The 22,951-nt window shown below is 41.4% G+C and overlaps 1 protein-coding gene and 1 long non-coding RNA gene across 3 annotated transcripts in view; one reads left to right on the top strand and one right to left on the bottom strand.

The window, feature by feature from the left end:
* PDCD6 (programmed cell death 6) overlaps positions 1–22,951 on the top strand; it is a 137,216-nt gene that overhangs the window by 83,592 nt on the left and 30,673 nt on the right. The gene's annotated exons all lie outside the window — the stretch shown is intronic.
* LOC141144746 (uncharacterized) overlaps positions 904–22,951 on the bottom strand; it is a 102,146-nt gene continuing 80,098 nt past the window's right edge. The window contains exon 3 of the long non-coding RNA XR_012244453.1: positions 904–4,253. This is a non-coding gene — a long non-coding RNA (uncharacterized lncRNA). The remainder of the gene's footprint in view (positions 4,254–22,951) is intronic.

The following is a 22,951-nucleotide window of genomic DNA, read 5'->3' as shown; positions in this document are numbered from 1 at the left end:
CCAGGATTTCTCCAGAGCCTCTCCCATCCTCTGAAACTCGCTACCTCCACCTGTCCGGCTATCCCCTACTCTTGCTACCTTCAGGCGATTCCTGAAAACTCATCTCTTCAGGAAAACCTATAACGTCTCGAACTAATCTTTTACCACTTCCATCAGCTCATTCCCCACAGTTACAACCTTTTTGTACCACATGCCCCACCCTATTAGATTGTAAGCTCTTCTGAGCAGGGCCCTCTTGTATCTCATTGTATTACAACTGTATTGTCTCCCTTTTAGATTGTAAAGCGCTGCGTAAACTGTTGGCGCTATATAAATCCTGTATAATAATATAGGTATTTGCATATAAATCACACAGCGGTAAGTGGTCACAAATTCCCACTATAAACATGTTCAATATAATAGCAATAGTCACTATTACTATTGATATTGTATTGAAACGCTTATAGTGGGAATTTGTGACCACTTACCGCTGTGTGATTTATACTCTAATACCGATACATGACTACTATTTACCAGTGGTCTCTACTATAGACCACATGATATATGTGTGTGTCCCACTACTTTAGAAGCACACATGCAATTTTTGTTTTTTCGGCTGTTTGTCAGTTTGGTCAAGTTCTCCAACACCTTGTTTCAAAAGTTTACCAGTACCTACCCAGTATCTTTCCTGATGAAGCTAATAGTTTAGTGAAACGTGTAGACGAGCACGTTTTTTAGAGGCATTATTGAATTAGAAATTTTTTTTTTTTACCTTGATACAGTAGTAAATCTTTGTACTGTAGGTCCAGTCATCTTAAACTGCATTATTGGTAACTGTCTCTGTCTGTGTGTGTCTCTCTCTCCTCGTTCAGACCCCCCAAGACTGTGTATGTGATATATATATATATATATATATATATATATATATATATATATATATATATATATATATTTTCACTTGTAGAGGAGAACCGCACTCTGCTTACAATTTAGTGCTAGCAATCAGGTCTTCCCACCGACCTCATATATAGAGAAAAAGTCCAAGAGGTTGCTGCACTTAAAAACTTCTTTGCTTTATTTCACAACATCTTCAGGAAAGATTCACAAAGCAAGCATAATCATTCCAAACAATATCAAAGGCAACAAATGCCTACAGTTTCAGATATGAGTGGATTACGTTTCGGGCTAGTATGCTTACGCCCTTCCTAAGATCCGTTGAAGCACATCTGATGGTTTAATTTCAATCGTTCATTTAAATACAGGTTTAATGAAGTACTCACACATGGAATCAATATGGCTAATTAATTCAAGTCACATACCATTTAACATCTATATGTGTATATATCTATGATATGCCATCAATACAAGGACAAGCAACAGGTGTCCAAACTCTCAATCTCCTCTCTCCCATTCTTCAATGTATTCAATGCATCTATAGAGGTGCAGAAAAATAATACATTCATGAATAGAAATAAAAATAAAAAGATATCCCCATCTTAGAATTGGCTTTATCTGGCTATTTTTCAAATACTTATTCCAATGATTAAACAAATAAATAAAGATCCAAATCAACATTTAAGCCATATGGAACAATAGTATTTAAAAAATGTATCCAGTATACTTCTCTTTTTCTTAGAATCAATTCACGGTTACCCCCTCTCCTATTTTTCTCAATACCTTCTAGGACCATGTATTTTAATTGTGATACATTGTGGCCAAATTCCAAAAAATGTCTCGCCAACGGTAGTTGGGTTAGTTTGTCGCGTATTGAATATTTGTGTGTAGCTATCCTATCTTTAATTTTTTTGTGTAGTTTCTCCTACATAAACTAAACCGCACGGGCACTTTATGGCATAGACTACATATGAAGATTGGCATGTATAGTAACCACGTATAGGGTTATTGAAACCCCTATGTGGATGTGTAAAGTGTTTACCTTTAATCATAGAGTTACATTGTATGCATGACAAACAGGGATATGATCCCAAGTTCTTTGGTCCCAGAAAGGTTAATTTGGCTGCTGTAGCCACAGGTTGGTCAGATTTTATCAATCGATCTCGTATCGTTCTACCCTTTCTATAGGAGGACATTGGTGGGTTCCAAAATTCTTGTACCGTGGGGTAACTAGTTCTTAAAAGGTTCCAATGTTTTTTTAACAATTTGAGAAATTTTGTTAGAGAAGGGGTGATACTGCATAATAAGGGGAATTCTCTTATTTTCTCTTCGGGATGATTTGATGTGGTCTGTGTTGGAGTAATCAATATTAACTAAGGCTTGTGGGTATCTTCTATTTGTAAGTTTATTTTTCATTTTCATTGAGCCTCTGATCAGGGCACAGCGGGTCACTCACGATCCGCCGCACCCTCATCATCTGACTCTTTGGGATGGATGAAAGAACGTGTGGGGGATGAAAGCTATTGAAGTGTAGCAATTGATTACGATCCGTGGGTTTCACATATAAGTCAGTGGTAATCTGCCCATTATTCAATTTAAGTTTAGTGTCAAGAAAAGAAATCTAATTTTTACCAATTTCAATGTTGAACTTGAGACCAGGTATTAAATGGTTAATGTATTTATCAAATAGGTAAAGGCTTTCCATGTTACCATCCCATATAGCGAAGATATCGTCCACAAATCTGTACCAACATTGGCAATGTTTTAAAAATAAATCATTAACATAAATAAAGGACGTCTCGATCATATTCATAAATGCATTCGCATATGGGGGTGCAACATTTGAACCCATCGCTGCTCCATTTAATTGCAAGGAATGAGTATCTCTGAAAAGAAAATAATTCTCCTCGAGTAATTTTCAAAAGGTCCAGCAGAAATTAAACTTGTTCAGTTTTGTAAATGCCTGATTGGGTTAATAGTCCTTGACATGCCTCTATTCCTAGATCGTGTGGGATAATGGTAAATAAACTAGAGACGTCCCATGATATTAGGATGGAATCCGATGACAAATTTATATCATGAATTTTTGACAAAAAGTCAGTAGTATCTCTTATGAATGATTTGGTGTTGAGCAACAATGGTGTCAAACACTTATCTAGATATTGTGCTAAATGTGTTGTCACAGATTCCATCCCCGATACTATTGGACGTCCCGGGGGATTCTTGGGGTCTTTATGTATTTTCAGTAACCTATACAGTACCGGTGTAACCGGATATTCTCATATCAAAAACTCCATGGTTTCATCATCAATGATTTTTTGTTTGACTGCATTGGTTAAGGTTGTTTTTATTCTTTTTTGTACTTTAAAAACAGGACAGCAATCTAATCTTTTATAAGTAAAAGTATCACTAAGATGTTTCATAACTTCATTATCGTACATAGTTGTGTCCATTACCACAATAGCTCCCCCTTTGTCAGCCGGCTTGATAGTGATATCACGCCGGGCTGACAAGGAGTTTAACGCTGCAATCTCATCTTTATTTAAATTGTGAGGTATATGATCTCTCTTTTTTTTTTCTATCACATAAAAATTTCTTTATCATTTTCCACTTTCTCTATATATACCTCTACAGCAGCACACGAGGTAGGTGGTACCTTGGTGCTTTTTGGTTTTAGACCCATATTTTTGATTGATAATATTGATAGTTCTTTAAATATGGCTGTGGACACACCAGAAAAATGCGCTTTGAATCTTAATTGTCTAAAGAATCTCTACAAATCCTGTTTAAGCACAAAATCATTCATTTTCTCTTTAGGGCAAAAGCCCAAACCCTTATTCAATACACTTAATTCAGCTTTAGACAAAACAATGGAAGAAATATTATGTACCAGGTTTTCATCTGTCTCTGGCGGTTCTGGCGTCTGGTGGTTACACCCCCTGCTGTGTCCTTTCTTTGTTCGCCGGCCGCCCCTCCTGGTCCGGATTTGGTCAGGTTCCTTGGTAAAAAGAGTAGTTGATACACTGGTGGATGACCCAGTAGATGTCATAGAGGAATTTGAGCTAGCAAGATGTTTACGTTGTATTTTTCTGTAGCCTTTTGAATGATAGTATGTAGGATCAGTCCAGTTATAAACACGGTCATTTTTATAGTCTTCACGATCTCGTTCAAGTTTTGTACGCTTCCGAAGTTGAATATTGGTACGGAATCTCTCTAATTTTATCATTTATTAGTTTTCTTGAATTCCTGTAGTTCCTCTTGATTAGAACATTGTTGCAGCTGTCTTTCAAGCTCAGCGATCTCCTGCTGTACGAGAGTCCTCTCTTGTTGTAAAAATTGTACAGTTAATGTCATGAACAGGTGTGACCAGATTGTGTGGACTGCAAAGAGGAAACCAAAACGCATGTAAAGTGAAATAAGAATAATGTTTATTTAAGATAAGCGATATAAATAAACAAACACCCCAAATACAAATAGTGCTCAACCAACCTACAGAAACCCACAGACAACAGATAATATATACAGCCAAAGGGAAGTACCAAAATCAAACACGTAAGCCAGGCCAGGGTCATACACAGGGAGTCAGCAACTGAACAAGGGCAGGATAGGAGAGGGAGATAATGGATGGGATATGGATACAAGGGAATAGGAACACAGGAGGGACGGAATCAGGATGGGATCGGATACAGGCTCAGGAGCAGGCTCAGGTTCAGATACAGGTTACAGGATATGGGATAACAGGTCAGGGCACAAGGAAGAAAGATACCAAGGCAAGCATATGAGGGCTTGCCGGGTATTTATAGGACTGACTATAATTGACTTCAAGTCACACCTGAGCGCAGAGGGTGCTGTTTGCTCCACACTGCTGGAGTGCACCCGCTGGTGGACACCGGTACTACGGCCCAAGGATGCAACAGTGCCACCAGCAGGAGAGACCTCTTACTGCAGGTCCCAGGTGTTGGAAGACACCCGCTGGTAGACACTGGTACTGCGATCCAAGAGGCCGATAGCACCACCAACGGGTAAACCCTCTCATGACAGTTAATGTCATGATATCAAAGGAACATTTGTTGAGGATCTGGGCAAATTTAGTTTTAAAGTCCATATTCTGTGCAAATAGAGTTGGGATCAAACGAACCCTCAACCCTCTAGGTATCATTTGTAACTTATAGTATTCGGCTAATGTTACCTCGTGAAGTTCCATAGTGATGGCTCTTTGCATTAGTTTCTCCATTTTCCTGGTAAGTTGTATTGAGGAAGATTGGATCAGAAAATCCCTGGATCCCATGGTGTCAGTGAAGATCCTTGAAGCCTCTGTTTCAGAGAATGAGTATGAGCCACTCGTTGCCATCCTTGCGATGATTCCTTGATAATAGCTGGTGCTTGTTCCCAGGGGAAAATATATTCACTTGTAGAGGAGAACCGCACTCTGCTTACAATTTAGTGCTAGCAATCAGGTCTTCCCACTGACCTCATATATAGAGAAAAAGTCCAAGAGGTTGCTGCACTTAAAGACTTCTTTGCTTTATTTCACAACATCTTCAGGAAATGTATTTGTTTAATCGTTGGAATAAGTATTTGAAAAATAGCCAGATAAAGCAATTCTAAGATGGGGATATCTTTTTATTTTTATTTCTATTCATGAATGTATTTTTCTGCACCTCTATAGATGCATTGAATACATTGAAGAATGGGAGAGAGGAGATTGAGAGTTTGGACACCTGTTGCTTGTCCTTGTATTGATGGCATATCATAGATATATACACATATAGATGTTAAATGGTATGTGACTGAATTAATTAGCCATATTGATTCCATGTGTGAAGTACTTCATTAAACCTGTATTTAAATGAACGATTGAAATGAAACCATCAGATGTGCTTTAACGGATCTTAGGAAGGGCGTAAGCATACTAGCCCGAAACGTAAACCACTCATATCTAAAACTGTGTAGGCATTTGTTGCCTTTGATATTGTTTGGAATGATTATGCTTGCTTTGTGAATCTTTCCTGAAGATGTTGTGAAATAAAGCAAAGAAGTTTTTAAGTGCAGCAACCTCTCTCTCTATCTATCTATCTATCTATCTATCTATCTATCTATCTATCTATCTATCTATCTATCTATCTATCTATCTATCTATCTATCTATCTATCTATATATCCAGAATAGCTGCAGACGTTAAATGATCATGTGTTACATAACATTTCCTCTATATCTTTATCTGAGACTGAAATGCAGGTATTGAATAAGGGTTTGGGTTTTTGTCCAAAAGAAAAAATTAATGCGTTTATTTTAAAACAGGATTTATACCGCTTTTTTATAGAAGGCTAAGATTTAAAGCGTATTATGCATCCAAACCCAGTGTTACAAATAGGGAATGTGTCTTTATCAGTGAAAATTTTAAATTTAAAAACCAAGAGCTCTACGGTACCTCCAACTTCTTGCTCTGCTGTTGAGGTGTTCATTGATAAGGTTAATGAAATTAAATCCTTTTTGGATGTTGAAAATAAAATTGACCATATACCTAACAATGAAATTGTAACGTTGTCCTCCTTGTCGGTCTGGCGAGATATTGTTATCAAGCCGGCTGACAAGGGGGGAGCCATTGTAATTATGGACACCCTAAAGTATGAAGCAAAGGTTTTGAAACAATTGTCAGATGTCGACACACTATTTTAAAGTTCAAAATAAAAACTATCTGCAGCATTGAAAGACCAAATCATTGATAATGAAACTGAATTTTTTACTGAATGATAACCCTATTACACCTGTTATGTATATCTTGCCGAAGATCCATAAAGACCCCACTAACCCGCCTGGACGCCCCATTGTTTCTGGGATGGAATCTGTGACAGCACCATTGGCACAATATTTTGATAAATGTTTAACACCTTTGGTTAATACACGGTCATTTATACGTGATACTAGTGATTTTTTTTAAACAAAATTACCTTTTAATGTGTCACCTGATTCCATCTTAGTAATGTGGGACATATACAGCCTTTATACTATCATTCCCCCCGAACTGGGCATTTTAAAGCCTGCCGGTGTCTTCTTATACAGTCATGTTACAGTGAGAGACAGATTACATTTCTTTTAGAATTGTTGAACATTGTCCTTGAAGAAAATTATTTTCTGTTCAAGGATACCTATTGCAGCTTAAAGGGGCAGCGATGGGTTCCAATGTCACACCTCCATACGCAAACTCGTTCATGAACATGGTAGAAACGTCATTAGTTTATGAAAATATTATGTTCATTGAACACTGTCAGGGATGGTTTAGATATATAGATGACGTGTTTGCGGTGTGAGGTGGCGACATCGGAACTCTATTATTTGATCAATATTTGAATTCTCTTATTCCTGGCTTGAAATTCAATATTGTATACAGTAAGGAAAATATTCCCTTTCTTGATACAATGTTTAAGATTAACCATACTAAGAATGATAGTGACTTATATGTAAAAAATACAGACCGTAATCAATTACTTCATTATAGTAGCTTTCATCCTCAGGGAGTATTCAACTCTATCCCTAGGAATCAACTGATCCGAGTCAAAAGAATAGTCAGTGATCCACAGTGTCGGGAGGAGAGATTGAATGAAATGGAAACTAAACTAATCAAAAGGAATTATCCAGTGGCACTGGACCGGGTTAATTTATTTAATAATGGAGTATCAACCAGACATATAAAAAGAACAAACCTTTTTTGTTTCACAATTCCATTCATTCTCTTATCGTATTTTTAATATTGTTAAAAAAAATTGGGAATTATTGAGAGAGAGTTACCCTAATATTGATGAGTTCATATAGGAAAGGTAGAACGTTAAGAGATTGTTTGGTTAGATCTGACCAGTATTTCCCTTCCCAATATAACACTTTTGGGACCGCGTAATACAGGCTCTTATCCCTATGTGTCATGCATACAATGCAATTCTATGATTTTAGGGAAATCCATATTGCACCCTCATAAAGGTTTGGAAATCCCAATTATAGGACACTATACGTGGCAATCCTCTTTTGCAATTTATGCCATAAAGTGCCCTTACGGGTTACGTTATATTGGTGAAAACAAAAGGTTTAAGCCCGTATAGCTAGGCATAAGTATTCAATTAGGAACAAATTAACACAACTACCATTGGCTAGACATTTTATAGACAAAGGTCATTCTATTTCCCAACTAAAGTATATTGGAAGGGATAAATAAAAATAGGAGAGGAGGTGATCGAGAATTAATTCTCAGAAAACGTGAGGTATACTGGATAGATTTTCTCAATACTATTACCCCAAAACGATTTGTATTTATTTATTTGAAATGTAGATTCAATATGTGGTGATATCCATATGTATGTGTTTGGCAGACTGACAAAGTGAAGGATCCTATTTGAAGTCTGATGAAAACACCTGTCCTGGTTAACCATTTCTGTGATAGTGGAGAAAAATAACCAAGGAAGGAATGTAATTGTACTGATTAGTCATTAACCACAGGATTGATTCCATGTGTGATTTATTTGTGAAAGCGTTTAAAACCTCATGAATTTAGATTAAATGTTAGATGTGCTTTTGATCTTATAAAGGGCATAAGCTTGTGAGCCCAAAACAGAAATCTTCCAATATCTGATCATGTAATTTCTTGAATAATTGATATTTTAAGTGCAGCAATTCGTTGGACTTTTTCTATATTTGGCCCGGTGGGAAGACTAGAATGCATTGCACTGGATACAGACCGTGTGCTGCTTTCCTCAACTATCTTGAATATATATTGTATTATAATTTTGGAGAGTCAGCCTGGGGCAGGGTTAAGAAGGGGTTAATTTAAGAGGGCAGGTACTTCCCCCTTCAGACCTGCTTATTGCCAGCTGAGTTAAAAATGTCAGAGAGGAGAAGTGTGTTTGGAGAGAGATGGCTGTTGAGCTATCAAAGCTGAGAGGAGCTTGAAGCTGGAAGGATCCCTGTTACTTATGACTTGATCCTGCTGGGTGAGCTTGCCTGAAGTGCTATGTTATATGCTGTGGCTGGGATGCTGAGCATTATTTAACAGGACTGTCTTACTCTGCTAAGAAGAGTTTTTATGTTTGAACTGCCTATAAAGACAAAGCTTGTCAATTTTCTGTTGCTTTTTGCTGAATAAAGCCTTTTAAGTTGGCCGAACTGTCCGAGCTGGCATGTCACCCCCCTGATCCCTTACAATATTTATATCTCTATCCCTCCAAAAATTCCACTCGCATTTTGCGAGAGAATTTTGAGGGCTGGTGAGGAAGGGCTGACGGGGGTGAGCAGGTTGTATAGGAGCCGCTCTACCAGCGATCTGCGAGGAGGAGAGCCCCCACCCGGATCATCAGAGCACGGGGAACATAACAGCTTTCATTTCAATAGCTTCGTATTCCCCGCCGCATGCTGTCACATACAGCCCCTCCTTTTTGTCCAGGCACTTTGATAGACCGATCACCTGTCCAATCCTAGGACGGGTGATCTGTCAGAGTTCCCCGGACAAGGGGCAGGGGCTGTATGTGGCGGTGGGGAATACACAGCTTTTGAAATTAAAGCTGTTATGTTCCCATCGCTTTGATCATCCGGGTGGCGGCTTTCCTCTCTTCCCCTGCACAGGTAGGCTGCATTGGCAGACATGGGCAGGCTACTTTGGTGGACAGGGTGCAGTGCTGGGCACGGATAAAGTTGTTAATATTTATAACTTAATTCTGCATAAAACATTTTAAGTGTCATTTCATGAGATAATGTATGAGGGCGTGTTTAGGGGTAAAATTAGGGGCAGAGTAGGGATTGGGCAGGGCAACTGGTGTCAAGTAACCCTTGAGGCCTGGCTAGTAGCTCAGGTCTTGAAATTTTTGAGCCCTGATAGACTCATGGTTAGTGTTTGGCTGAAGCCATTTATTATCAATCAACTGTGTTTACTTTTTTTTAAATCATAATGACAACTACCCAAATGACCCTGATCAAAAGTTTACATACCCCAATTCTTAAAGCTGTGTATTGCCCCCCTTTAACATCAATGACAGCTTGAAGTCTTTTGTGGTATTTGTGGATGAGGCTCTTTATCTTAGATGGTAAAGCTGCCCATTCCTCTTGGCAAAAAGCCTCCAGTTCCTGTAAATTCTTTGGCCATCTTGCATGAACTGCACGTTTAAAATCTCCCCAGAGTGGCTCAATGATATTGAGGTCAGGAGACTGAGATGGCCACTCTAGAACCTTCAATTTATTCTGCTGTAGCCAATGACAGGTCGACTTGGCCTTGTGTTTTTGGTTTATTGTCATGTTGGAATGTCCCAGTACATCCCATGCGCAGCTTCCTGGCTGATGAATGCAAATGCTCCTCCAGTATTTTTTTGATAACATACTGCATTCATCTTGCCATCAATTCTGACCAATTGCTCTGTGCCTTTTTGTAGCAAAACATCAGCGATCCACCTCCGTGTTTCACAGTAAGCATGGTGTACCTTTTCATCATAGGCCTTGTTGACTCCCCTCCAAATGTAGCATTTATGGTTGTGGCCAAAAAGCTCAGTTTTGGTCTCATCACTCCACATGACTTTGTTACAGAAGGTTTGAGGCTTGTCTCTGTGCTGTTTGATGTATTGTAAGTGGGATACTTTTGTGGCATTTGTGTAGTAATAGCCGCCTTCTGGCGACTCGAGCATGCAGCCCATCTTTCTTCAAGTGCTTCTTTATTGTGCATCTTGAAATGGCCACACCGCATGTTTTCAGAGCTTGCTGTATTTCACCGGAAGTTATTTGTGGGTTTTTCTTTGCATCACGAACAATTTTCCTGGCAGTTGTGGCTGACATTTTAGTTGGTCTACCTGACCGTGGTTTGGTTTCAACAGAACCCCTCATTTTTCATTTCTTGATTAGTTTGAACACTGCTGATTGGCATTCTCAAATCCTTGGATACCTTTTCCCGCAGATCCTTTGACAATTCTTTTGCTTTCCCCATGACGCAGAATCCAAAAATGTCAGTGCAGCACTGGATGAAAGATGCAAGGGTCTGTCAGAAGTTCAGAAACATGTGTGTGTATACACACACACACACACACACACACACACACACACATCACATCACATCACAGGTGAGGATGGTTACCTTTTCATAGCCATTCAAACCCCTTTGTGTCAACTTGTGTGCATGTTATCAGGCCAAAATAACCAGGGTATGTAAACTTTTGATCAGGGTCATTTGGATAGTTTCTGTTGCCGTTATGATTTAAAAAAAAATATATATATATATATATATATATATATATATATATATATATATATATACTTATATATATATATAATAATAATAATTATATATTACTGCCACCACCATGTTTCACTGTGGGAATGGTGTTCTTTGGGTGATGTGTTGGGTTTGCGCCAGACATGGCGTTTTTTTCTTTGATGGCCAAAAAGTTCAGTTTTAGTCTCATCAGACCAGAGCACCTTCCTCCATACATTTTAGGAGTCTCCCACATGCCTTTTCGCAAACTCAAAATGTGCCATTTTTTTGTTTTTTGCTGAAAGTAATGGCTTCTTCTGGCCACTCTGCCATAAAGCCCAACTCTATGGAGGGTACGGCTTATTGTCGTCCTATGTACAGATACTCCAGTGTCTGCTGTGGAACTCTGCAACTCCTCCAGGGTTACCTTAGGTCTTTGTGTTGCCTTTCTGATTAATGCCCTCCTTGCCCGGTCCATGAGTTTTGGTGTGGGGCTGTCTCTTTTGCGGTTTGCTGTTGTGCCATGTTCTTTCCATTTGGTTATGATAGATTTGATGGTGCTCCTAGGGATCATCAAAGATTTGGGTATTTTTTTTTTTTTTTTTATAACCTAACCCTGACTTGTACTTCTCAACAACATTGTCCCTTACTTGTTTGGAGAGTTTCTTGGTCTTCATGGCAGTGTTTGGTTAGTGGTGCCACTTGCTTAGGTGTTGCAGCCTCTGGGGCCTTTCAAAAAGGTGTGTGTGTGTGTGTGTGTGTGTGTGTGTGTGTGTGTGTGTGTATATATGTAATGACAGATCATGTGACGCTTGGTTTGCACCAGAGCTTTTTATGGGCTTCATAACAAAGGGGATGAATACATACGCACATGCCAATTATCATTTTTTTTTACTTCACCAACTTAGACTATTGTATTCTTATCCATCGCATATAATTGGCAGTGTGGGCTCTCAAATACCCCCCTCCCTTCATGCATATACAAACAAAAAAAACACCCCACCACCCCATCCTAAACAATAACCCCCTCTCCACCCTAAACACCCCCCCCCCCCCAACCTCTCAACCAAAAAAAAGTTAGTTGCAAAAATGTAAATAAAAAGTAAAAATGGGCATTGGTAATTTAGTATCGGCGAAAAAAAAGAAAAAACTAGTATTGTATATACAGTGGGGACGGAAAATATTCAGACCCCCATAAATTTTTCACTCTTTGTTCTATTGCAAGCCATTTGCTAAAATCATTTCAGTTCATTTTTTTTCCCTCAATGTACACACAGCACCCCATATTGACAGAAAAACACAGAATTGTTGACATTTTTGCAGATTTATTTAAAAAGAAAAAGTGAAATATCACATGGTCCTAAGTATTCAGACCCTTTGCTCAGTATTTAGTAGAAGCACCCTTTTGATCTAATACAGCCATGATTCTTTTTGGGAAAGAAGCAGCAAGTTTTTCACACCTGGATTTGGGGATCCTCTTGCCATTCCTCCTTGCAGATCCTCTCCAGTTCTGTCAGGTTGGATGGTAAACGTTGGTGGACAGCCATTTTTAGGTCTCTCCAGAGATGCTCAATTGGGTTTGAAGTCAGGCCATTCAAGAACAGTCACGGAGTTGTTGTGAAGCCACTCCTTCTTCGTTATTTTAGCTGTGTGCTTAGGGTCATTGTCTGTCTTGTTGGAAGGCAAACCTTTGGCCCAGTCTGAGGTCCTGAGCACTCTGGAGAAGGTTTTTATCCAGGATATCCCTGAACTTGGCCGCATTTATCTTTCCCTCGATTGCAACCAGTCGTCCTGTCCTTGCAGCTGAAAAACACCCCCACAGTATGATGCTGCCACCACCATGCTTCACTGTTGGGACTGTATTGGACAGGTGATGAGCAGTGCCTGGTTTTCTCCACAGAATTGTTGACATTTTTGCAGATTTATTAAAAAAGAAAAACTGAAATATCACATGGTCCTAAGTATTCAGACCCTTTGCTATGACACTGATATATTTAACTCAGGTGCTGTCCATTTCTTCTGATCATCCTTCTACACCTTCATTTGAGTCCAGCTGGGTTTGATTATACTAATTGGACTTGATTAGGAAAGCCAAACACCTGTCTATATAAGACCTTACAGCTCACAGTGCATGTCAGAGCAAATGAGAATCGTGAGGTCAAAGGCACTGCCTGAAGAGCTCAGACAGAATTGTGGCAAGGCACAGAGCTGGCCTTGGTTACAAAAAACATTTCTGCTGCACTTAAGATTCCTAAGAGCACAGTGGCCTCCATAATCCTTAAATGGAAGACATTTGGGATGACCAGAACCCTTCCTAGAGCTGGCCGTCAGGCCAAACTGAGCTATCGGGGGAGAAGAGCCTTTGGTGAAAGAAGTAAATAAGAACCCAAAGATCATTGTGGCTGAGCTCCAGAGATGCAGTCGGGAGATCAGGGAAAGTTGTAGAAAGTCAACCATCGGGGCGGAGACAGCAGCTGATATGTGAGCAGCACTGAGACAGAGCTCCCTGCAGGCCAACGAATCCTTCATTCATCTTGGGTGTCAGAGACATAGATTCTCCACACCAAAGCCTTCAATACCCTCTCTGGACCTGGCTAAACACGGCAGTATGGTTAAATACGGGTGAGCGCCCATGGAATCCTCGGCAGACCGTCTCTCTCAGTATGCCTGGGGATCTCAAGATGGAGGCAGCCATGAGGCAGAGGAAAGACACCACAGCAATACACAGCAGAGGGGACCAGATAAATCCCCTTCTCACTCTGGCAAGGTAAGCCCACTGCCTCCTAGAACTAAGAGAATGAGGAAAGGACTCTCCCTGGATGGGTTACCACAGGAAGAAATGGGAGATATAATGCCAGAGGAGGGGAGGGGGAGCCATCTCTGAAACAGATTATGGAAGCTATACGTACCTGCCAGGCCACACTGACTGAACACATTGATGGCATGAGGGCTGAGATGTCGTTTTTAAAGAATGATGTACAGAATATTAGAGAAAGGGCTACTGAAGCTGAACACAGAATTAGTGACCTGGAAGATGTAGTCTGCCCTTTGGAGAATAAAGTTCAACACATCCACTGTGAAGTGAATGCTCACACAGATAAGCTCAGTGATATGGAAGACCGCCAAAGGAGGAACAATATTCGCCTGGTTGGTTTCCCTGAGAAGGCAGAGGGCAAACAACCCGAAGACTTCCTTGAAATGTGGCTTAAGGACAATATGGCGAACGATACCTTTTCACGCTTATTCGCCATAGAGCGGGCTCACAGGGTGCCATCTAAACCTCCCTCTCCTGGGTCTCACCCGCGTCCAATGATAGCCCGGATTCTACATTTTAGAGACCGTGAAAATATCCTTCGTGCTGCCCGCACTATGGGAGACTTGCAATTTAATGGTAACCGAATTTCAATCTACCCTGACTTTTCTGCTGCTACGCAGAAACAGAGAGCCAGTTTTGTGCATGTCCAGAAAAGACTCAGTTTTGCAGGATACAACATGCTATAGGCCAGCTGGAGATCTGAGAGTGGTGGATAGGGGGAAAAGTTTCCTTCTTTAACTCTCCCACTGAAGCTTCTCGCTGGCTGGACACTAGGGGACGCAATAGCCCTGAAGATAGACGCTGAAAGAAAGACAGACGTCCCTTTGATGTATGCCACTGCAGCATACCTCTCAAATCTTCTTTTGCTTATCAGTCATGAGGCTCAAAATAGTGTCCTTGAGCTCTGACACCTCAATTGCTTGTCCTGCTCGGTTCTACATGTTGGTTCAAAGTTCATTCTACTAAATTTCTCTTGGATACAAATTTTTTTTTTCTCCTTCCTTTTTATTATTTAAATTTTTTTTATTATTATTTTTTTCTTTGGAGAACTTTATTATCTACCCCCCTGAGTGTATTACTGAACTGTGTATTGCAGGGAACTTGTACTTTTAAGATCCTTTTATACAGAAGAAGAGGAGGTGTTTTTTATTTATTTTTTTTTTTTTTAATTTTTTTTTTTTTGTTTTTTGTCTCCGGTATTGGCTACAGAAATTGTTTCCCTAATACATACAGGGAGGGCAGGGGGCGGTGGTTCACTCTCTTTTTTTTTTTTTTTCCCGTTTACCACCGCAAGATTCATTACAAACTGGTAAGCAGTGGGTGTCGTCCCTTATTGTTATAGTTATGGGATATGGGCGCATGGCATGTTGGGGCTGTTTGCAGGGTGGGAAGGGAAGGGAAGTTATGCTCTGTTGGTTCGTGCTGTGTGCTGTTGTCTCTCTCTGTTTTAGTCCTCACAGATTGAAGTGGCTGGCCAAAAGCTGGTTAGCCGAACGTATTCATGCCACTCAGAAACTCATAAGACACTGACTAGAATAGATATGCTCCTGCCCTCCATGGATGGTCTCCAAATTATATCCGGGGTCAGCTTATATTCCTAGAGCTCTGTCGAATCACTCTCCAATGGAAGTCACATTAAATTTGAATGTGCCCATTGGAAGACGACAATGGCGCCTAAAAACACAATGGTTACTGGATGAAAACATGACACTTGGCTGCAAGACGGCTATTAATCATTACCGGAGGGAGAACGGTGCTGAGACCTCGATACATAATCAATGGGAGGCTTTTAAAGCCACCATGAGGGGGGTGTTCAATAAAGAGACAAGAGCCTTTGCAAATGCCTTAAACTCAGATATTAAAGAGGCTGAATGTGATGCTGCAACGGCTGAACAGGAATATATACGAAACCCCTCACCTCAGACTTATCAGTTTTGGCAAGACCTGACAAGGCAATTTAAATTACTTCTGACTGACCAGACTATGAAGAAACAACTACAACAAGCTAGATCCATATTTGAATTTGGCGACAAAAGTGGCTGCCTATAAACAAAAATTATATACCGCGCTGTAATAAAATGGTCAAAAACGAATATTTTGGCCAGAAAAATAAACAACAAATTAATTGACTCAATGACACCTAAAAAGAAAGCTGCTGCTATAGGTGAGATACACACCTGTTCAAATAAATAATAAGTAACAGCGCTGAATAAACTACAAAGAATGCAATATTAATAAGTGAATATCAATATTAAATGTGACATAAATAAGCAATAGTGATATATTAATCCATAAACCCCATTCACGTGAATTTGAATGTGAAACAACAACTCTATAAATGAACACTGGAAAAGTCCATCTAAGTGCAGGTAAGAAAAGTCCAAAGATGTAAATCAGATTCTTCTTAATGATGAAATAGATGGCTAATTGATTCCTCCACCGCACCACTGTGTTAACACCAATACAATAATGTGCTTACCACAGGGCAAGCTTAGATAAGCCTGTAACCTTAACCCGGTCAGGGCCTTTAACCAATGAGGATGATTGGACGGCGATAATCCACTACACCATCTGGAAGGATCAGCTACAGCAAGAAACCCTCCAAGCGCACCTCCAAAGCACCGGAACAGTTTACCATTCAGGAGTTCCCTGCCTAAAATATCCCACATGTCCTGATCAATTTCTGACCATTGTTAAGAAGCAGATGGAGAAGAATGAGGAGGAAACACTGGTATGTCTTGTGCTGCATCTCTCTCTGGAGTTTTTGAGTTCCTGGAGCCTGGAACATCGAAAAGTTAACAACTCACATTCTCCTGTGTTACTGCATCTAGCACAGGCTGGCTCAGATTTAAGTCCAATTGCACAAAGAAACTGTGGAGTTCTGTAGACCTTTTCTTGTCCTAATCCACATAATCAAAAGTTCTGGAAATGTGGATTAGGAGGGTTTCTTGCTGTAGCTGATCCTTCCAGATGATGTAGTGGATTATCGCCGTCCAATCATCCTCATTGGTTAAAGGCCCTGACCGGGTTAAGGTTACAGGCTTGTCTAAGCTTGCCCTGTGGTAAGCACATTATTGTATTGGTGTTAACGCAGTGGTGCGGTGGAGGAATCAATTAGCCATCTATTTCATCATTAAGAAGAATCTGATTTACATCTTTGGACTTTTCTTACCTGCACTTAGATGGACTTTTCCAGTGTTCATTTATAGAGTTGTTGTTTCACATTCAAATTCACGTGAATGGGGTTTATGGATTAATATCTCACTATTGCTTATTTATGTCACATTAAATATTGATATTCACTTATTAATATTGCATTCTTTGTAGTTTATTCAGCGCTGTTACTTATTATTATTTATTTGAAAAGTGGCTGCCTGTTGGCCTTCTTGGCACGTCCTCTGTATGCCCCCCACATCGGTACTGCACCTTAAACAACCAGGGGGAGACTTGGTGAGGGATTCACGAGATATTCTGAACACGTTTGTAGACTTTTATGACAACCTATACCAGTCCCAATCAAGATGTACTGATCAGGAGCTTTCCTCCTATTTGGGGGACCTGAACCTTCCATCTTTGGCACCGGAAGATAGTGTAGCATTGGAACATTCCATTACCTCAGACGAGATAGCTGGTGCTATTTCCTCCTTTAGGCCGGGTAATTCACCTGGACTTGATGGCTTCCCGGCGGAATGGTATCAGCTACACAAAGAAGGCTTAATCCTGCGACTCCAAAAAGTGTTTGTAAATGCAGAAAAAGAAGGTACTACCGGAATCCATGCGTGAGGCCCTTATTGTTGTGATACCAAAACCCGGTAAAGACCCAAGGGAACGTGACTCATATAGACCGATCTCCTTGATCAATACTGATGTCAAAATATTGGCCAAAATCTTGGCTGGTAGATTGCAGTCAGTAATCCTTAAATTGATCAACTCGGATCAAACTGGGTTTATCCCGGGCCGTTGTACCCACATGAATCTTAGAAGGCTCTATGTAAATTTACAAATTTCACATACAAATACAGGTAAAAGAGTGGTGGCGTCGCTCGACACAAAAAAGCATTCGACTCGGTCAAATGGAATTATCTGTTTTCCCTGCTTAGTAAATTGGGCTTTGGACCTAGATTTGTGAACTGGGTTAAGTTACTGTATAATGATCCCCGGGCATGTGTTGGAGTGAATGGGCTCATCTCAAATACATTTAAGATAGGTAAGGGGACAAGACAGGGATGCCCCCTGTCTCCGCTCCTCTTCGCCTTAGCTATAGAACCCCTTGCGGTTAAATTTAGGAGTTGGGATGACATCAGGGGGCTCGTGGTTGGGGATCTGGAGAAACGAGTATCATTATATGTGGATGATATGCTCCTATATTTAGGAGATCCGGAACTCTCATTATCTAATGCATTCAATGTAATTCAGGAATTCGGTAATTTCTCTGATTTCCGAATTAACTGGTCCAAATCATCACTGTTTCCTCTAGATCCTCAGCCGAACTTAGTACTTCCCACCCAATGCCCTCTAGCGATAACAAACCAGTTTAAGTACTTAGGAATACAGATCCAATTGCCAGTGCAATCATTCACGAAAATGAATCTATGGCCTGTAATCAACGCCTTCAAGGATAGAGTACAGAAGTGGAAAGATCTTCCGCTCACATTGTTGGGGAGAGCTAACTTATTTAAAATTATTTTTCTCCCAAAATTTTTATATATACTCTCTAACGCCCCACTATATATCCCTAAAAAGACGTTCCGATACATTGACTCCCTGTTGACCTCCTTTTTGTGGGGAGACAAGGCAGCTCGTGTGTCGCTGGCCGTTCTACAGCTACCAGTAGGAAGGGGTGGTCTGGCGATACCCGACCTTCGCTTGTACTACTTGGCGTCTCAGCTAGTTCAACTAGTTCAGGCCCACTGGCGCATGTTTCCACAGCTGAATAACGCTGCCACTGCGATGGAGGCAGCTGTCGCGACCTCATACGACGCACTTTTGAATTTCTTTTTTAGAGGGATGGTGCCTACTCAAGACTGGGTAATTGTACTTCAATCCGCTAAGCGGGTACTTGAGATTTCTATAAAACATATACAAGACGGACCTCCATACCTATCACCAAATACACCACTATGGTTCAATCCTCGTCTAAAGGACCTTTCTCGCTTGGAGGATGGATATAGGTGGGCCAAATTTGGTCTTAGGGCTCTTTCACACGAGGGCAGATCAGTGATGATCCGCCCCGTGAACACCCGCTTGCTCAGCGGGGATCGCTCCGCCGATCCCCGCTGAGCAGGGAGATGACAGGTCCATCGCTGTGCAGCGGCGGACCTGTCAGAGCGCCGCTCTCCCCTATGGGGGGATCAGATGATGACGGACCGTAGTGTCCGTCGTCACCCGATCCGAAAACGGATGGAAAAGTAGGTTTTTCCTCCGTTACACTTTTCGGATCGGAGCGGGTCGGATGTCAGCGGACATGTCACCGCTGACATCCGACGCTCCATAGGGATGAATGTATGTCCGTTTTTCATCCGAAAATGGAAGGGTGAAAAACGGACATACGGATCGTCCCTGTGAAAGAGGCCTTACGTATGTGCATCAACTATTTGAGAGGGGTGAATTTAAAACGTTTGCACAATTGAAGAGGGAAATGGGTGTCCCTGACACATGGGCGTTCCATTATTCCAGGCTGCGGCATGCTGCGCATGCACAATTTGGAATGGGGATGGTTCTGTTAGAAAACACCAAAACTTGAATCAATGCTTGTAGAACCTGACCACACGAAACGTATTTCCACTTATGCGGTACTTATGGAACTGGTATTTTAGAGTTAAAAAAAATTGCTACCTGTACTGATATATCCTTTATCATAGGATGTTTATCCGAAACTACCCTTGAATGTTAATTATATTTTGACGGTTGCAACCGACAATATACCTTACATGCAATGTGTTATTCTATGTATGTACATCTGGCAAATAAAAACCTTTTAAAAAAAAAAAAAGTCAACCATCACTGCAGCCCTCCACCAGTCGGGGATTTATGGCAGAGTGGCCCGACGGAAGCCTCTCCTCAGTGCAAGACACATGAAAGCCCGCATGGAGTTTGTTTAAAATAACACCTGAAGGACTCCAAGATGGTGAGAAATAAGATTCTCTGGTCTGAGACCAAGATAGAACTTTTTGGCCTTAATTCTAAGCGGTATGTGTGGAGAAAACAGGCACTGCTCATCATCTGTCCAATACAGTCTCAACAGTGAAGCACGTTGTGGCAGCATCATGCTGTGGGGGTGTTTTTCATCTGCAGGGACAGGACGACTGGTTGCAATCGAGGGGAAATATGAATGCGGCCAAGTACAGGGATATCCTGGACGAAAACCTTCTCCAGAGTGCTCAGGACCTCAGACTGGGCCGAAGGTTTACCTTCCAACAGGACAATGACCTTAAGCACACAGCTAAAATACGAAGGAGTGGCTTCACAACAACTCCGTGACTGTTCTTGAATGGCCCAGCCAGAGCCCTGACTTAAACCCAATTGAGCATCTCTGGAGAGACCTAAAAATGGCTGTCCATCAACGTTTACCATCCAACCTGACAGAACTGGAGAGGATCTGCAAGGAGGAATGGCAGAGGATCCCCAAATCCAGGTGTGAAAAACTTGTTGCATCTTTCTCAAAAAGACTCATGGCACTACTGCATCACATTGTTGTTTTAATTTATCAGTTTTTTTTCTATGTTCCTTTAACCATCTGTTTTTCTTGTCTCTCCCCATCTGTCCACTCTTCTCTTTTCTCCCTATTCTATTGCTTTGGATCCTGTGCAGGGCGAGTCTGACCACCCAACGACCTCCTTGCTACCTGTGTCAATATGTCTACTCTTAAGGTAATATCCTACAATATTAGAGGCCTCTGCTCCCCTGGGAAAAGAAATAAACTCTGGTGGGAACTTAAAAAACTAAAAGCTCAAGTGGTTTTCCTACAGGAAACCCACTTCACCCATCATTCCATACCTAGGCTTCCTACCCACATATTTAATCAGTGGTTCCATAGTACCTCCCCTTCCTCTAAATCTAAAGGCAGCACGATCGCAATTCATAGGACCTGCCCCTTCCAACTCTCAGACAGCAAAATAGACCCACTGGGCCGTTACATTTTCCTGAAAGGTAATATAGCAGGAAGAAAGTTTACCTTTGCCTCAATTTATGCACCTAACACTGACCAAATCACTTTCATTGATAACACCCTTGAAATGCTGACAGAATTTAAAGAAGGCTTTGTCATTTTAGGAGGGGACTTTAACGTTAGCCCAGACCCTTCAATGGACACCTCCAGCTCCAGTCAATCACATTCGTATGCATTCTTGAAACATTTTAGAAAATCCCTCCACTCTCACTTGCTACTTGATAGCTGGAGGGTTCCTCACCCTAAGGAGAAAGACTTTAGCTACCATTCTGCTGTACATGATGTGTACACTCGTATAGACCATATCTACGTGGACCGCCCCACACTAGAGCTCGTGCAATCGGCCTCCATTGGGAATATTACCATATCTGATCATGCACCAGTGGGAGTGATTCTCACCCTCCCCTCCGGCTCCCGTGGGGCTTGGACATGGAGGTTGAATGTAAATCTGCTAGATGATACAGCAGCAGTAGCCAAAGTGTCCGAAACTATCACAAATTACTTCAAAGAAAATGTCACAGATGACCTTAGCGCAGGCATAGTGTGGGAAGGCCATAAAGCTGTGGTCAGAGGGGAGTTCATATCCCTTGGTGCAAAACTTAAAAAGATGCTTCAGGCAGACTTTGACAGAGTGTTAGCAGCTTTACAAGATGCTGAACTGAAACACAACCAAAATGGGAGCCCTGGGGCATTGCAGAGACGGAATGATTTGAGAGACTTGTTCTTGCGTTTGCTTGATCGGCAGACTCGCAAGAAAGCCAGGCACTTATCACACAAATATTACGAGCATGGCAATAAGTGCGGCCGTATGCTTGCGGGGGCTATCCGCAAGAAACATGCTCAAACCTATGTACAAAAACTTCGCTCTCCATCCGGAGACGTTCTGATCCAGTCCTCCAAAGTTGCCTCAGGGTTCCGAGATTACTATTCAGGCTTGTATAACCTAAATCCTGAATACCCTTCAGATACTCAGAAACCCAGAGCCACTGCCATATTAGATTACTTAGCCTCAGCTGGTGTCCCGCCCCTAAGTACAGAACAATGTAATGACATTGAACTTCCAATTTCCTCTAGGGAGATTGAATTGGTGGTGAAGTCCCTTCCCACAGGAAAAAGCCCTGGGCCGGATGGATATACTGGGTCATATTATAAAACCTTCCTGCCTCTCTTATTACCCTACATGTGCACTTTAATTCCACAGCAGAGGGGAATCCCTCCAGGGGCCCTTTTGGCGCATATCACTGTGTTGCCAAAAGATGGTAAAGATCCGATGCTCCCCCCAAAGCTACTGCCCCATATCCCTCCTTAATATTGATATTAAGATTTTGGCAAAGGTTTTGGCAGATAGACTTGGGAGTCTTTTGCCCCACATTATCCATCCGGACCAAACCGGGTTCATTAAAGGAAGAGAAGCGAGGGACAATTCAGTTAGAGCAATACAACTTATCCATTGGGCCCACTCAAGCCCTAACCCTAAACCTTACATCATCCTCTCCACAGACGCTGAAAAGGCTTTCGACCGGGTCGATTGGTCATACCTCAAAGCAGTGTTGGAGGCTCTAGGGCTGAAAACACACATGATGTCATCTATCTTGGCCCTTTATTCTACCCCCTGTGCACAGGTCAAGGTGAATGGAGTGCTTTCCCCCCAATTCGCGATTCGGAATGGCACGAGACAGGGGTGCCCCCTTTCCCCACTACTCTTCGCTCTAGTTTTGGAACCGTTACTGAGTACCGTCAGAGCGAATGCAGACATTAGGGGCCTGAAGGTGGGGAATACTGAACACAAACTGTCCGCATACGTGGACGACGTATTATTCCACCTCTCAGAACCCCTGATCTCGTTGCCAGTCCTGATGAAAGAATTAAAATTATTTGG

The sequence above is a fragment of the Aquarana catesbeiana genome, linkage group LG05 (genome assembly GCF_042186555.1).
Source record: "Aquarana catesbeiana isolate 2022-GZ linkage group LG05, ASM4218655v1, whole genome shotgun sequence".
Classification (NCBI taxonomy): domain Eukaryota; kingdom Metazoa; phylum Chordata; class Amphibia; order Anura; family Ranidae; genus Aquarana; species Aquarana catesbeiana.
Note: the sequence above shows the minus strand (reverse complement) of the source record. Positions and strands in the feature narration are given on the sequence as shown.